Below are 14586 nucleotides of genomic sequence, written 5' to 3'. Positions count from 1 at the left end.
TTCAGTGTTCCTTTCTAGCTGCCCAAATGTATTGACATTATTACTCAAGAGCTGACTGAACCCGTTATTCACCTCACAGGTATTCATTTGATGTGGTTCAGATTGTGATTTCACTGTTCACAAGAGCTGCTGTGGCTTACTTTTTTTCTTTTAAGTCAGAAGCATTATGTTGGTTTGGATTTACATGAAAGGAAATAAAGTGGCTGTATATGTTATCATTCTATAGTGTTTCAGCATTCATAGTGAATCAATAACAGTTTCTGACCCAATTTAGTTGAATCCATGTCAAATGTTTTGTAGCTTTGTGTAAGATTTTTGTTTTGGAATATAGTTAGAAGTCTCTGCAGATTTGAATATATTGTCTTGTCCACAATGAAAATCCATTTCTTGGAAACAATATTGAAAGGAATACAGTAACAAAAGAACTTGGGTGTGATAAAAGCAGCCACAGGTGCCACATGATTGGACCAGAGAGTTAAGGTGACGAATCAAGGGCCTGTGAAATTAGTAATGTGATGGAGTTAGTGAAGCAAGGTCCTTAAGACAGTAAATGGCTGAGAACAGGGAGAGCACGAGCTTGAGAGAAAGAAAAAGGGGTGGGGGGGGGGGAGGGGGCATGGGTTGTAGAAACTACACTACATCACAAGAGACCAGTGAAGGGCTTAGGGCATCGACCACATAAGGAAAGGCTCCCTATTTCCTACACTCTACCGCTGAATACATGAAGAACAATGCGCAAGGGTAGCTACTGAGGCAAAGAGGTGTTTGATATTATGTGTTTCCAGGGACAGGATTGGTCAATGGGGAAAACAAAATGAAATGCCAGGGCCAAGCATCCACAGATAGTCAAGAAGGAACCAGTTACAGATAAAGTGAGTCAGATGTTTTAATAAGTAACTAACTACTGGGAAGTAGTTACGGAACTGCGCGGCTTTGCTGGTCGTGGATTTTGAGGGTTCCTTTAACCCTGTGTCCACGTCCGGCTACACCTTTCAGTGTTGTGGATGTACACATGCAGTGTTGCCAGTTTGGTGATACTTAAAGCTCCCAAAAGCTGTTTAAAAAGTCACCATATTTAATCAAAATACCCCAATGTAAAACAAATATAGAAACAAATAAAATAACAAATTTCATGTTATATTTAAATGAAATTGATAATGATAATCATATACTACCTAAAATGAAGTGTTTTCTAAAACTTACTTACATCAAGTCCCCATCCTCACTTTCATATTCCTCCATTCTTGTAGATGACTGATGAGATCCTGCTGCTTCATTGTCAGGAGCAGACTGTCTGATGTACCTATCGAATCCAACATGGAGTCTGGTAGTTCATAATAATGACAACACTTTCCTGTGCACTTCAGCCCACTTCTTAATGTAAGAATTGAGTTCAGAGTATTGATATTAATCCTGTTATGCAATTATGGATTCTGTAGAATTGTTGGAACACGTGAGGCAATACTGACCCTACGACTTATCTTAGAAAATCGATTAAGGAAAGGCAAACCTACGTTTTTAGCATTTGTAGACTTAGAGAAAGCTTTTGACAATGTTGATTGGAATATTCTCTTTCAAATTCTGAAGGTGGCCATTTACAATTTGTGCAGAAACCAGATGGCAGTTATAAGAATCGAGGGACATGAAAGGGAAGCAGTGGTTGGGAAGGGAGTGAGACAGGGGTGTAGTCTCTCCCTGATGTTATTCAATCTGTATATTGAGCAAGCAGTAAAGGAAACAAAAGAAAAGTTCGGAGTAGGTATTAAAATACATGGAGAAGAAATAAAAACTTTGAGGTTTGCCGATGACATTGTAATTCTGTCAGAGACAGCAAAGGACTTGGAAGAGCAGTTGAACGGAATGGACAGTGTCTTGAAAGGAGGGTATAAGATGAACATCAACAAAAGCAAAATGAGGATAATGGAATGTAGTCAAATTAAGTCGGGTGCTGCTGAGGGAATTAGATTAGGAAATGAGACACTTAAAGTAGTAAAGGAGTTTTGGTATTTGGGGAGCAAAATAACTGATGAGGGTCGAAGTAGAGAGGATATAAAATGTAGACTGGCAATGGCAAGGAAGCGTTTCTGAAGAAGAGAAAATTGTTAACATCGAGTGTAGATTTAAGTGTCAGAAAGTTGTTTCTGAGAGTATTTGTATGGAGTGTAGCCATGTATGGAAGTGAAACATGGATGGTAAATAGTTTAGACAAGAGAATAGAAGCTTTCGAAATGTGGTGCTACAGAAGAATGCTGAAGATTAGATGGGTAGATCACATAACTAATGAGGTACTGAATAGCATTGGGGAGAAGAGGAGTTTGTGGCACAACTTGACTAGTAGAAATGATTGGTTGGTGGGACATGCTCTGAGGCAAGGGATCACCAATTTAGTATTGGAGGGCAGTGTGGAAGGTAGAAATCGTAGAGGGAGACCAAGAGATGAATACACTAAGCAGATTCAGAAGGATGTAGGCTGCAGTAGGTACTGGGAGATGAAGAAGCTTGCGCAGGATAGAGTAGCATGGAGAGCTGCATCAAACCAGTCTCAGGCTCAGGACTGAAGACCACAACAACATGCAATTTTGATTTCACAAAGCTCATTTAATTGAAAACCCTTTCCACTTCAATTGTAAGACACCAAAAGTTGTGAAAGGAATTCATGCCTATGGAATCTTTGTAAACACCTACTTCAGCCCAAAAATCCACTGTATTACTTGTGTTGTGCCATTTTATAAAACTGATGTTCTGTCACTGTCTGATGATGGATGCAGTTACATCAGCCTTAATATAACCATATGTTTCAGGTAATTCAGTAATCGGTTCTTTAAGAGACTTGAGAACCTTGTTTACAGATAATATGTCTCCCCCCCCCCCTCCCAGGATGTGCATCTGTTAGGAAGCCTATTTCCTGTTGCACAGAGTGGCCACACGGTCTAGGGCACCATGTCACAGATTGCGCGGCCCCTCCCTCGTGTGTGCGTGTGCGCGTGCGGCCATTGGCCAAAAGCTTTTAGTGTGAAAATCTTTTTGTTGTGCCTATCTGCGACTCAGCATCTCTGCTATTTGGTGAATAAAATAAGTTGTAGGTTTGTAAAACCAAAAAGTCAATATTTCTTAGCAATATCTCTTCCGTTGCATGAGATTGCTAACTACAGTTAATTACAGACACAACGCATCATAATCAGGCATGGTAAGTTTAAATATCGTTTCAGCCTCTCATATACACTATTGTTTATCTCTGTGTTTACGGAAACATTGTCAACCATGACCCCAATCATATTTTCTGGGTTAAGCTTGACACTCCAAGAAAGCTTTTATTGAATGAACAATGGCTTCAGCTCTGCCACATTCTAATTCCACCAAACCCAAGAAAATGCTCACTTAGTTTTTGCATTGACACGCTGAAATAGCGTATACAAATGCCAGTTAATTATGTAATGGATATATCTTTTGATTAATTGATAATTAAGCTGAACCCATTTTCACCAAAATCTTTACTCAACATTTCCAAAAAGTGTGGACCTAACATATTTACGAAAATTTCTCTGCAATTAGTTCTGTGCAAGTGGAGTTCTCACATATTTGCTAACTGAAAACTGTTTTTTTTTTTTTTTACATAATTCTGATGAGTGATTATATAAAAGAAATGAACTGAGTTCAGCAATGAACGTGCAGATTCCTGCTTCTGATGATTTATTGGCATTTGTTTTAATCAGAAGTTCCATTGATGAGAACTTCCGTAAGGTTCGCAAAATTTGCTGCATTTTAACATGCTCTGTAATGTCTGTTAATTTTGCACTTGCAGTAAATACAGTTGTTGTAACTTTCTTACTTGTTTCGTTTTTAGACTAGAATGAGGGAGTTCAGAGTGCTTCATAGGTGGTGGAATACAAGAGGGAATCATGTTCATCTACTCAGCAAAGCTCTTACTGATTATATGAAGATGGTATGTCCGAAAGAACAGATACCATTAGTGATCTTGCAGCACTCGAAGAATGAAATCCAGACCGGTAGCTGCTTACAGGCTTTGATAAATATCAACGGGGACAGTTGAAAATGTGTGCCCCAACTGGAACACAAACCTGGGATCTCCTACTTACATGGCAGACGCTCTAGCCAACTGAGTCACCGAGAACATAGAGGATATTGCGACTACAGGGACTTACCTCTGGCATGCTCCCTGTGAGACTCGCACTTCAATCTTACTGTCCACACACTACGTCTGTAGTGCTGAATGTGTCCGAAAGAACAGATGCCATCTTCATATAGATCAGGCTTACCGGCCAATGATCTTCTTCAATGCGCATGCACTCACACTGCTCAAACTCTTACGGTAATCGGTAGATTGACTACCGCGAGTAATGAGTATAGTGGGCTGGGGCACTACTAATGTAGTTTGTGGACAGTAAGATTAAAGTGTGCGTCTCCTGGGGAGCATACCAGAGGTAAGTCCCTGCAGTCACAATATCCTCTGTGTCCTCGGTGGCTCAGTGGGATAGAGAGTCTGCCATGTAAGCAGGAGATCCCGGGTTCGAGTTCCACTCAGGGCACACATTTTCAACTGTCCCTGTTGATATTTATCAACACCTGTAAGCAGCTAATGGCCTGGATTTCATTGTAATTTCATTCTTACTGATTATTGTTGGTATGTAAGGTGAGTGCTAACATCAGAAATACAATGAAATAAGGCTTACTCAACTCTTACAATGGAAAGAAAGGTTCTTTCTTTCCCCTCATGCACTAAAGAATCCACAATCACAAGAGAGGTATTTATACATATTTTCTCCAGATGCCTCTATATTATTGTAAAAGTATTATAGAAGTACCACTATAGAGTATAATTTGTGAGTTGTGATAGTGAAAAATTTTGAAATTTTCCTTAATATATCGAAGCAGACCCCCCGAAAAAGGGCACCAATACCAAACATGAATTTTAGTCACTGCTGTGCTTGTCAAATACCCCATATTTACCATCTTTTCCTCCAAATTGACAACACTTCTATGTGCGCTGCTTGGATTTTCCTATAGTGATAGAGATGTTTGAATGCATACTGTGCCATTGGCTTCTCCCTCCTGCGAATGAGTTATTCCATCTCAGTGTATATAAAAGTTTTGAGTATTTATTATACAACATATATACCTTATTGTGTGCTTTCATTTGCAAAAAACCTCGTTTCGATATATCGAATTGTTTATAAGATGTGACAATTTTTGTACCCATGCGCACAACCGTCCTTCAGATTTAAAGCACAACAAGTCGGAAATGAAATGGGGTATTCTACTGCTCTCAATCTTGAATAAAAGTTTGGTATATTATCTACTGGAATCAAACCATAAGCAATGTTCAAACAGTGCATTTTTACTTCTGCAAACTCTTTTAAAATTCTTCATAGTGTTTTTCTTAATTTGATGCAACCTCGTAACTGTGGCATATAATGAAAAGAAATTCACTGTGTTATGAAGTGAAGATAACAGACTGGAAGATGTGAAAAAATCAGACTTTGTCACATGATAATTTTCTTAAAAATGGATAAGTATTTCATAGCGGTTGGCAAGTCTGCGTAGACAGAACTGAGTGCATTGTGCCCTACAGACCTTCACATATAAAATCGAGTAACTCCTGAACCCATTGAGATATCACCCTGCTCTCAGTTTTAAACAAAATTTCCATATCTTATCTAAATTTTATTCACTGCAATGTCTGAGCTAAAATCAAGAATACTTAAAGGTTATGAAATGCGTTTTTACCTCTGCACATACTTTAAAATTTTGTGTAATGTTTTACTTAATTTGATGCAGCACAGTAAGTACAATGTATAATGGAAAGAAATTCAGTCCTTTGTTGAGTGAAGATGACCCTGTAATATGTACAAAAATCATTTTTTTTATTTATAGTTTTCGAAAAATGGGTTTAGTATTTCATTTCAACTGGAATGTTGCCTCTCAGCATAGCCACCAGTGTTTCATGAGCAATACAGCCATAAGAAGCGCCACCTCAGCGTGGAATGGAGAGGGCACATCTGTAGCAGCAAAAGGGTTAGAAGTTAATTATATCTTTCGAGTTGATTACATCTACTGCACTTGCAAAATTGGACATCTCCCACCTCAGGAAATTTAATCCAGACAAGTAAGTATTCCTCACATTTTGGGAAATGGCTGAATTGCCGTTAGCAAAAACCCCTGTTTATCAATCCCCTGCAAAATTCACATAAATTTATATGACATAAATAAATGCCAGGAATGCGGGGTACTTGTGCATAGAAATTGATAGGTTTTGCTACAGTGACTGTAGCACCTGCATGAAAGTTGTGGTGGCTCATCTCTCTTGCTGAAGGAGATTAGAACAATAGAGGCCAGTAACAGCTACAGAAGTGACCTCAAAAAAGCACTGTTAAGAGTATGCTGCCGAAATGTCTCGTGGCTGAGCAGAGTGGTGTGCTGATAAAAATAATCAGCAGGTGATGAGCATTACTGGTGGCAGCAGGATGTCCTAGGGTCAAAGACTGGGGCCCCGAGCAGCTGCAGCAAGTGAGGAACCAACACTGTCCAAAGGTTATAGCAGCCTACTCATTGCAGTGCACAGTGACACACCTCATTCCAGCTCAGCATGATTTGTCACAGTGCAACACAGCAAGGAGGTAAATTAAGACATTGCAACTTTTTAGAATAGTATCTTGTCTGGTTGAAAGGCTTATTTAATGAAGTAAGCTCATCTGCAAGTGGTAGAAGTACTATAGTGCTAAGGAAGCACTGTAGACAGAATGTTTAGAAACAATCTGTAAAGCCTGTAAGAGTGTTGTAGGGTAAGTTGTGCTGAGAAATAATTGTTAAGAGAAAAATTCAGTATGTTGTGCCATTTCCAAGTTATTGGCATTGAAGTTAGTCAATCAGGCCACTGTACACAGAAAATTTAAACTGTTCGCTAGAGATGGTGTCGCCAAATCTGTTCTTCATTCGGTTTCCTAAAACTGAACAAGAGTGCGATACAAAAATTGGACATGGAGTGGTAATAAGGATCAAATCTGAGCCAAAGGCCGAGCAGTCTCATGCGCTGTCATCTGCGCTGTAAGAACTAACACTAATTGTGTGGCAGGCTAAATGAATTTGCACACAATGGCCTCAGGCTAATTTCACTGCTAATAATCAACTTGGAAATGATGTAACATATCAAGTTTTTTCTTTACAATTACTTCACAACACAAACTACCCGGCCGGCCGAAGTGGCCGTGCGGTTAAAGGCGCTGCAGTCTGGAACCGCAAGACCGCTACGGTCGCAGGTTCGAATCCTGCCTCGGGCATGGATGTTTGTGGTGTCCTTAGGTTAGTTAGGTTTAACTAGTTCTAAGTTCTAGGGGACTAATGACCTCAGCAGTTGAGTCCCATAGTGCTCAGAGCCATTTGAACCATTTTTGAACAAACTACCCTGCAGCACAGTTACAAGCTTTTGGGGCTTTCTGATCACCCTGTATAACAGAAAAGTTTTTTTGGTAATAATGAGAAGGACCTCAGGGACTGTACTAAACACACTGATTCTGCATTGGACCTAGTGAATCCAGAGGAACATGAACTTTTATTTAAATTTGTATAGGCAAAGGCAAGATTGCAAGTATGAGAAAGGACGGGTACTTGGGATGAAGTTTAGCAGGTTCTTGAATAAAATTGTTCCAGTTAGAGAAAAATTGATTATTATGCATGTAAAAAGTTCAAAGCCAAGAAAGGGCAAGGGGAACCGATTAGAATGTGGGCAAAAATGATCAGTGATATGCAGAGATATTTCAGAAAACCTGTCAGTAAGGTGACAAGTAGGGAAAATTTAAAAGGGGCGATTGAGTTTGTTGACTCCCTAAGTAGCGTGTGTTCCTTACAAGAGCTGAGTAACTGTTAAGTACAAACTATTTTGAGAACCTGAGGTGATGAGAGTAGACTGTTGGCTACTGTAGAATTAGGGGGAAGTAAGTGGGATAATGCTCACCATATCTATGATATATTTCATTAAACCAGACATACCACCTAGGCTGTTCTGAATGGCCATTAGTTTTCTGGGACGGCTTGGCAACAACGGGTTTGCTGCGCTGCGTACTGGTGAGGGTCACCAGTCCTCCATAGCTGTAAACTTTGGGCATGCTTCTGTGACCACCATACGGCTTTGCAATGGAATGTTGTGTGTCACAGGGATGGGGATTTTGGCTTAGCCACCTGGGTTGGAAGGATGATAACATCAGTCTCAAGGTATGCTGTGTGCTGATGGCATGGATAGTTGTTGAGGGAGAACAGCCTTTAGTGGCCAACCTCTGGAGAACATACTGCACTTCAGTTATAGAAGGCTTACCCTGGCTAGAGGGACTCTTTGGATTGACGTGTATGTTCCTCGCGCCTTCTGGGTTTTTTTCCGGAAGCCTAGATCTCCTCCTCCTCCTCCTCCTCCTCCTCCTCCTCCGTTCAGGGGGCTCACGACTCTTTGGCAAGAACTTGGGTGGTGAGAACAGGGCCACCAGTTAGTGCAACACCTCGTTTCTCTTCTGTGCAGCAATTGCTCATATCAAACTATCTTTCCTTCTCTTGCTCTGTTTCCCATGGTGACAGCTTTTCATGTTAACGTGGCTGTTTCCTAGGTTCTGCCTTGCTTTTTGAGAACGTTCTTTCATTACCTACCTTTTGACTGAAGTCATTTGTGGTCCCCTTCCGAGATTGATCGTCATTTTGCAAATTTTTCTGTTGTGTGGACAAATTAAGGAAGAACATCTTAAATAATGCCTACAGCATGCTGAGTTGAAGACTGGTTGTGCACAATATCTACGCAGGATCTTATTTGTGCTAAAAGCCAATGTGATGGGATCAGTGTGTACCCTTTCAGTTAAGTCCTCTGACAACACAGAGGATGCCCAGGCTGCTAGCTCCCCATTCATGCCCCTCCCCCCTGCGGGTCCGGGGGTTAGAATAGGCCCAGGGTATTCCTGCCTGTCATAAGAGGCGACTAAAAGGAGTCCCTACCTCTCAAGGGGGTAGTTTGCACCTGCGCCCGGAGATGGACGGTTCCACAACTTACATTTGTGGCCATTTTGGTTTTTCGCATATTCTGGTTTCTTCCTTCCTTTGTTTGGTTCCTTTCTTTGTCTTTCTCCCTCTCTCACTGTCTTCCTTACTTTTTACCTTGCCTTCTTCTCCTTGCATTCTTGTCCACCCTATGGTCTCCGCCTCGGTGTTTGAGATAGTCTGTCCTTTCTCTCCCTCTCTCCCTTTTTTTTCCTCTTCTTCTTTCCTCCCTCTTCTTCTTTCCTCCCTTTGCGTGCCTGAAGGCCAACCCTCACGTTCACATGCGTAGCTGGTGACGGGGTAACGCATAATTCCCCGCTCTGGGTAGACAAGTAAGGTACGCACGTACCCCCTGGTAAAGGCCAGGCCCAGGCCCAGGGAGGGGTGATTGCCTGAGCTGACACTTTCCGACCATGCCGATTGGTCCATCCGTCTGTTTCTCGGGAGGTGTGACCTGAGGTGTAAACATTCGCCTAAGGTGGGAGCGCCCTCTGAGAGGGGCCCCACAAGGAAGGAGCGCGCCATCGGAGATGCTGGCAATCATGGGGGATTCCTCTGCAATGGATTTCTCTTCTTCTTCTCTCTCAACTTCTGCCCAAAAACGGAAACTTGACCAGCCACCAGTGACAAAAGTACTACTGCCTGCCCCAAAGTTCCTCGTAGTTTCTAGATCTGAGGACGGAAAGGATTTTTCATCTGTCAACCCTTTAATTGTTCAGAAGGGCATAGATGCCATAGCCGGACCTGTCAAGTCTTGTACCAGGATGCGTAACAGTACCTTGTTGTTAGAAACAGAGAGCGCATTTCAGGCACAAAAACTGCTTCAGGCCACACTCCTGTACATGTTCCCTGTCCGGGTGGAGGCTCACCGCACTTTGAATTCGTCGCGTGGTGTGGTGTATACTAGATCACTTGACGGATTGACTGACGAGGAGATTCAGTCTTTCCTCGCTGAGCAGGGCATGGCGGCTGCCCATAGGGTCATAAAAAAGGTCAACAATGACCGTGTACCGACCCGGACACTTTTCTTGACCTTTGATAGTGTTCAGCTGCTGTTGCGCATCAAAGCAGGCTATGAGGTTATTTCTGTTCACCTCTATGTCCCGACACCGATGCGCTGCTACCAGTGTCAGTGTTTTAATAACACCCGGCAGTCTTGTTCTAATGCGGTTAAATGTGTCACTTGTGGCAGGGACGCCCATGAGGGTGACGGTCCACCTCCGTCTCCTCATTGCGTGAACTGTCAGGGTGACCATGTAGCGTCCTCCCCCGACTGTCCCATCTACAAAGATGAACGCTGTATACAGGAAATTCGGGTCAAAGAGAAAGTGTCCACCTTGGCTGCTCGCAAGCTATTTGCTAGTAGGAAGCCCACACTGCTCCCAGCGGGGAAATATAGTACTGTCCTCGCCTCTCCTTGGACTACCAGGGAGGTGTCGACACAGACATGTGATCTGACCTTTAGCACTACGGTCGTCCGTTCGGCCAGTGCTAAGATCATCCAGTCAATATCTCCTCTTCCTCCCATCACCCATAAGACACAAGCACCTTCATCACCTTCTGCGAAGACTAAGACCCAGAAGTCAGATGCACGGTCCTTCAAGAAGGAACCGTCCCGTGAAGACTTCCTACGTACCTCGAACTCCCAGCCATCGACCAGTACTTCGATTAAACGACCTTCCAAGAAGGCTCATAGGAAGCAAAGTTCTCCGCCACGGCGCGTTTCGTCTTCTGCGCCACCCAGCGGTTGCCACCCTGGGCCGTCATCCGTTTTGCCTGGCCGCACTGCTGGTAGCCGAACATCTGGCCATTCACCGGTGGAGGAAGCTCCCCCTCCTGGCCATCTTAACAAGATGGCCAACGAACCTATTGAACAAATGGATGATGACTCTCTGCCTACTGATAGCGGTGGCAGTGCTAGCTCGAAACCAGGCCCTCAGCGGCCTTCGAGGTGACCCCTTCTTGCTTCTCCTTTTTCTTTTTCTTCTCACGATGGCAATTCTTCATTGGAATATTCGCGGCATTCACTCCAACCGAGAGGACTTAAAGTTGCTGCTATGCTTGGACTGTCCACTCGTCGTAGCTCTCCAGGAAATGAAGCTACACCCATGCGATCAAGTTGACTTGGCACACTATGCCTCTGTGCGTTTTGATCTACCCCCTGTGGCAGGTATTCCGGCTCATGGAGGGGTTATGTTGCTGGTCCGGGATGATATTTACTACGATCCCATCACATTGCACACCGACCTTCAGGCAGTTGCCGTCCAAATTACTCTCCCCACTTTTACATTTTCCATTTGTAGCGTTTACACTCAATCGTCATCTGCCGTTACAAGGGCAGACATGATGCAAATTATTGCTCAGCTACCTGCACCATTTTTGTTGACTGGAAAATTCAATGCCCACCATCCCCTTTGGGGCTCTCTAGCATCCTGCTTGAGAGGCTCCCTGTTAGCTGACCTTTTCAACCACCTCAATCTTGTCTGCCTCAATACTGGCGCCCCTACTTTTCTTTCGTACACAGCTCACACCTATTCCCATTTAGACCTCTCTACATGTACTACCCAGCTTGCACACCGGTTTGAGTGGTACGCACTTTCTGATACGTATTAGAGCGACCACTTCCCTTGTGTTATCCATCTCCTGCATCATACCCCCTGTCCATGCTCAACTAGTTGGAACATATCCAAAACAGACTGGGGGATCTTATCTTCCAGAGCAACGTTTCAGGATCACACCTTCGCAAGCTGCGATAGTCAGGTCGCACACTTCACAGAAGTCACTCTCACTGCTGCTGAATATTCCATCCCTCATACTACTTCTTCTCCACGTCACGTACTGGTCCCCTGGTGGACCGCAGCATGTAGAGACGCTTTACGTGCTCGTCGACGTGCTTTACGCACCTTTAAACGCCACCCTACGATGGCGAATTGCATCAATTATAAATGATTATTTGCGCAGTGTCTTCTTGTTATTAAAGAAAGCAAGAAAGCCAGCTGGGCTGCTTTCACAAGCATCTTCAACAGTTTTACTCCTCCTTCTGTTGTCTGGGGTAGCCTGCACTGGCTATCTGGCACTAAGGTCCACTCACCAGTTTCTGGCTTGACGGTCGCGAATGATGTCCTTGTGGCCGCTGAGGATGTCTCCAATGCCTTTGGCTGATTTTTCACAGAGGTTTCGAGCTCCGCTCATTACCACCCTGCCCTCCTCTCCCGAAAACAGGCAGAGGAGGCAAGGCCACCTAACTTCCGCTCCTCGAATCATGAAAGTTATAATGCCCCATTCACCATGCAGGAACTCGAAAATGCACTTGCGCGGTCACGGTCATCCACTCCAGGGCCTGATTCTATTCATATTCAGATGCTGTAGAACCTTTCTCCTGCAGGTAAAAGTTTTCTTCTTCGTACTTATAATCGCATCTGGTTGAGGGTCATGTTCCCACATGCTGGCACGAATCTATTGTTGTCCCAATTCCTAAGCCGGGGAAGGACAAGCACTTGCCTTCCAGTTATCGACCCATTTCCTTTACCAGCTGTGTCTGTAAGGTGATGGAACGAATGGTTAACTCTCGTTTGGTTTGGCGGCTCGAATCTCGTACCCTGTGGATTTCGTAGGCGCCGCTCTGCTGTTGACCATCTAGTTACCTTGTCGACCTTCATTATGAATAACTTCTTGCGGAAGTGCCAGATCGTAGCTGTGTTCTTTGATTTGGAGAAGGCTTATGACACCTGTGTGGAGGGCGGGCATTCTCCGCACCATGCATATGTGGGGCCTTTGCGGTCGCCTCCCTCTTTTTATTCGTGCCTTTTTAATGGATCAACAGTTCAGGATACGTGTGGGTTCTGTCCTCTCCGATGCCTTTTGCCAGGAGAATGGGGTGCCTCAGGGCTCAGTTTTGAGCGTCGCTCTCTTCACCATAGCTATCAATCCAATAATGGATTGCCTCCCAGCTGATGTATCAGGCTCCCTTTTCGTGGACGATTTTACCATCTATTGCAGTGTGCAGCGTACATGTTTCCTGGAGCGCTGTCTTCGGCGTTGTCTTGACCGTCTTTACTTCTGGAGTGTTGCCAGTGGCTTCCGTTTCTCTGCCGAGAAGACGGTCTGTATTAACTTCTGGCACTACAAAGAGTTTCTCCCACCGACCTTACATCTCGGTCCCATTGCTCTCCCATTTGTGGAGACAGCAAAATTTTTAGGTCTTACATTTGACAGGAAACTTAGCTGGTCTCCACATGTCATATTTGGCTGCCTGTTGTACTCATTCTCTAAATGTCCTCCGTGTTCTCAGCGGTACATCGTGGGGAGTGGATCGAACCGTCCTACTTCGCCTATATCGGTTGATCGTCCGTTCAAAGCTGGATTATGGGAGCTTTGTATACTCTTCTGCACGGCCGTCCATCTTACGCCGCCTCAACTCTATACAACGCCGGGGTTACGTCTTGCGATCAAAGCATTTTATACTAGTCCCGTTGAGAGTCTTCATGCTGAAGCCGGTGAATTGCCACTAACCTACCGGCGCAATGTACTGCTTTGTCGGTATGCCTGTCGGCTATTGTCAATGCCCGACCACCCGTCTTATTGTTCCTTTTCTGACGACTGTATCGACCGTCAATACAGGTTGTATGTATCTGCCCTGCTACCCCCTGGAGTTCGCTTTCATCGCCTCCTTCAGCACCTTGATTTTTCACTCCCTGCAACCTTTCACAAGTGGGCAAGAGCCAAACGCCACCTTGGCTCCAGGTTCAGGTTAGTGTTCACCTTGACCTCAGCTCGCTCCCAAAGGAGGTTACCCCAGCTTCGGTATACCGCTCCCGGTTTGTCAAACTTTGTTTGAAGTTCATTAATATGATCTACATTTATACAGGTGGCTCTAAGACCAATGACGGTGTCGGGTGTTCTTTTATTGTTAGGGCACACAGTTTCAAATACTGGCTCCATGGCCATTGTTCGGTCTTCACAGCTGAGCTATTTGCCCTCTACCAGGCTGTTCTTTACATCTGCCGCCACCGAGATTCTGCTTATGTCATCTGCTCTGATTCCCTGAGTGGCATCCAGAGCCTCAGCAATCCGCATCCGGTTCACCCTATCGTGCACCAGATCCAACGCTCTCTTCAGCAGCTGGCGGATGACGGTTCTCCGGTTACCTTTATGTGGGTTCCTGGCCATGTCGGTATCCCTGGGAATGAAACTGCAGATGCCGCAGCCAAGGCTGCGGTCCTCCAGCCTCGGACAGCTTCTTGTTGTGTGCCTTCATCTGATTTTAGCAGGGTAATTTGTCAGTGCATTTTATCGCTGTGGCATGCCGATTGGGCTACACTTACTGAAAACAAGCTTCGGGCCTTGAAACCTCTCCCCACGGCTTGGGTGACCTCTTCACGCCCTTCTCGGCGGGAGGAGGTCGTTTTGGCCCGGTTACAAATTGGACACGGCTGGTTCAGCCATCGCCATCTGCTGATGGCTGCGTCGGCGCCGTTTTGCCCATGTGGGCAATTGCTGATGGTACGTCACATTTTAACATCCTGTCCGAATTTTAATACACTACGCATTGATCTT

The sequence above is a fragment of the Schistocerca serialis genome, chromosome 2 (genome assembly GCF_023864345.2).
Source record: "Schistocerca serialis cubense isolate TAMUIC-IGC-003099 chromosome 2, iqSchSeri2.2, whole genome shotgun sequence".
Lineage (NCBI taxonomy): Eukaryota > Metazoa > Arthropoda > Insecta > Orthoptera > Acrididae > Schistocerca > Schistocerca serialis.
Note: the sequence above shows the minus strand (reverse complement) of the source record.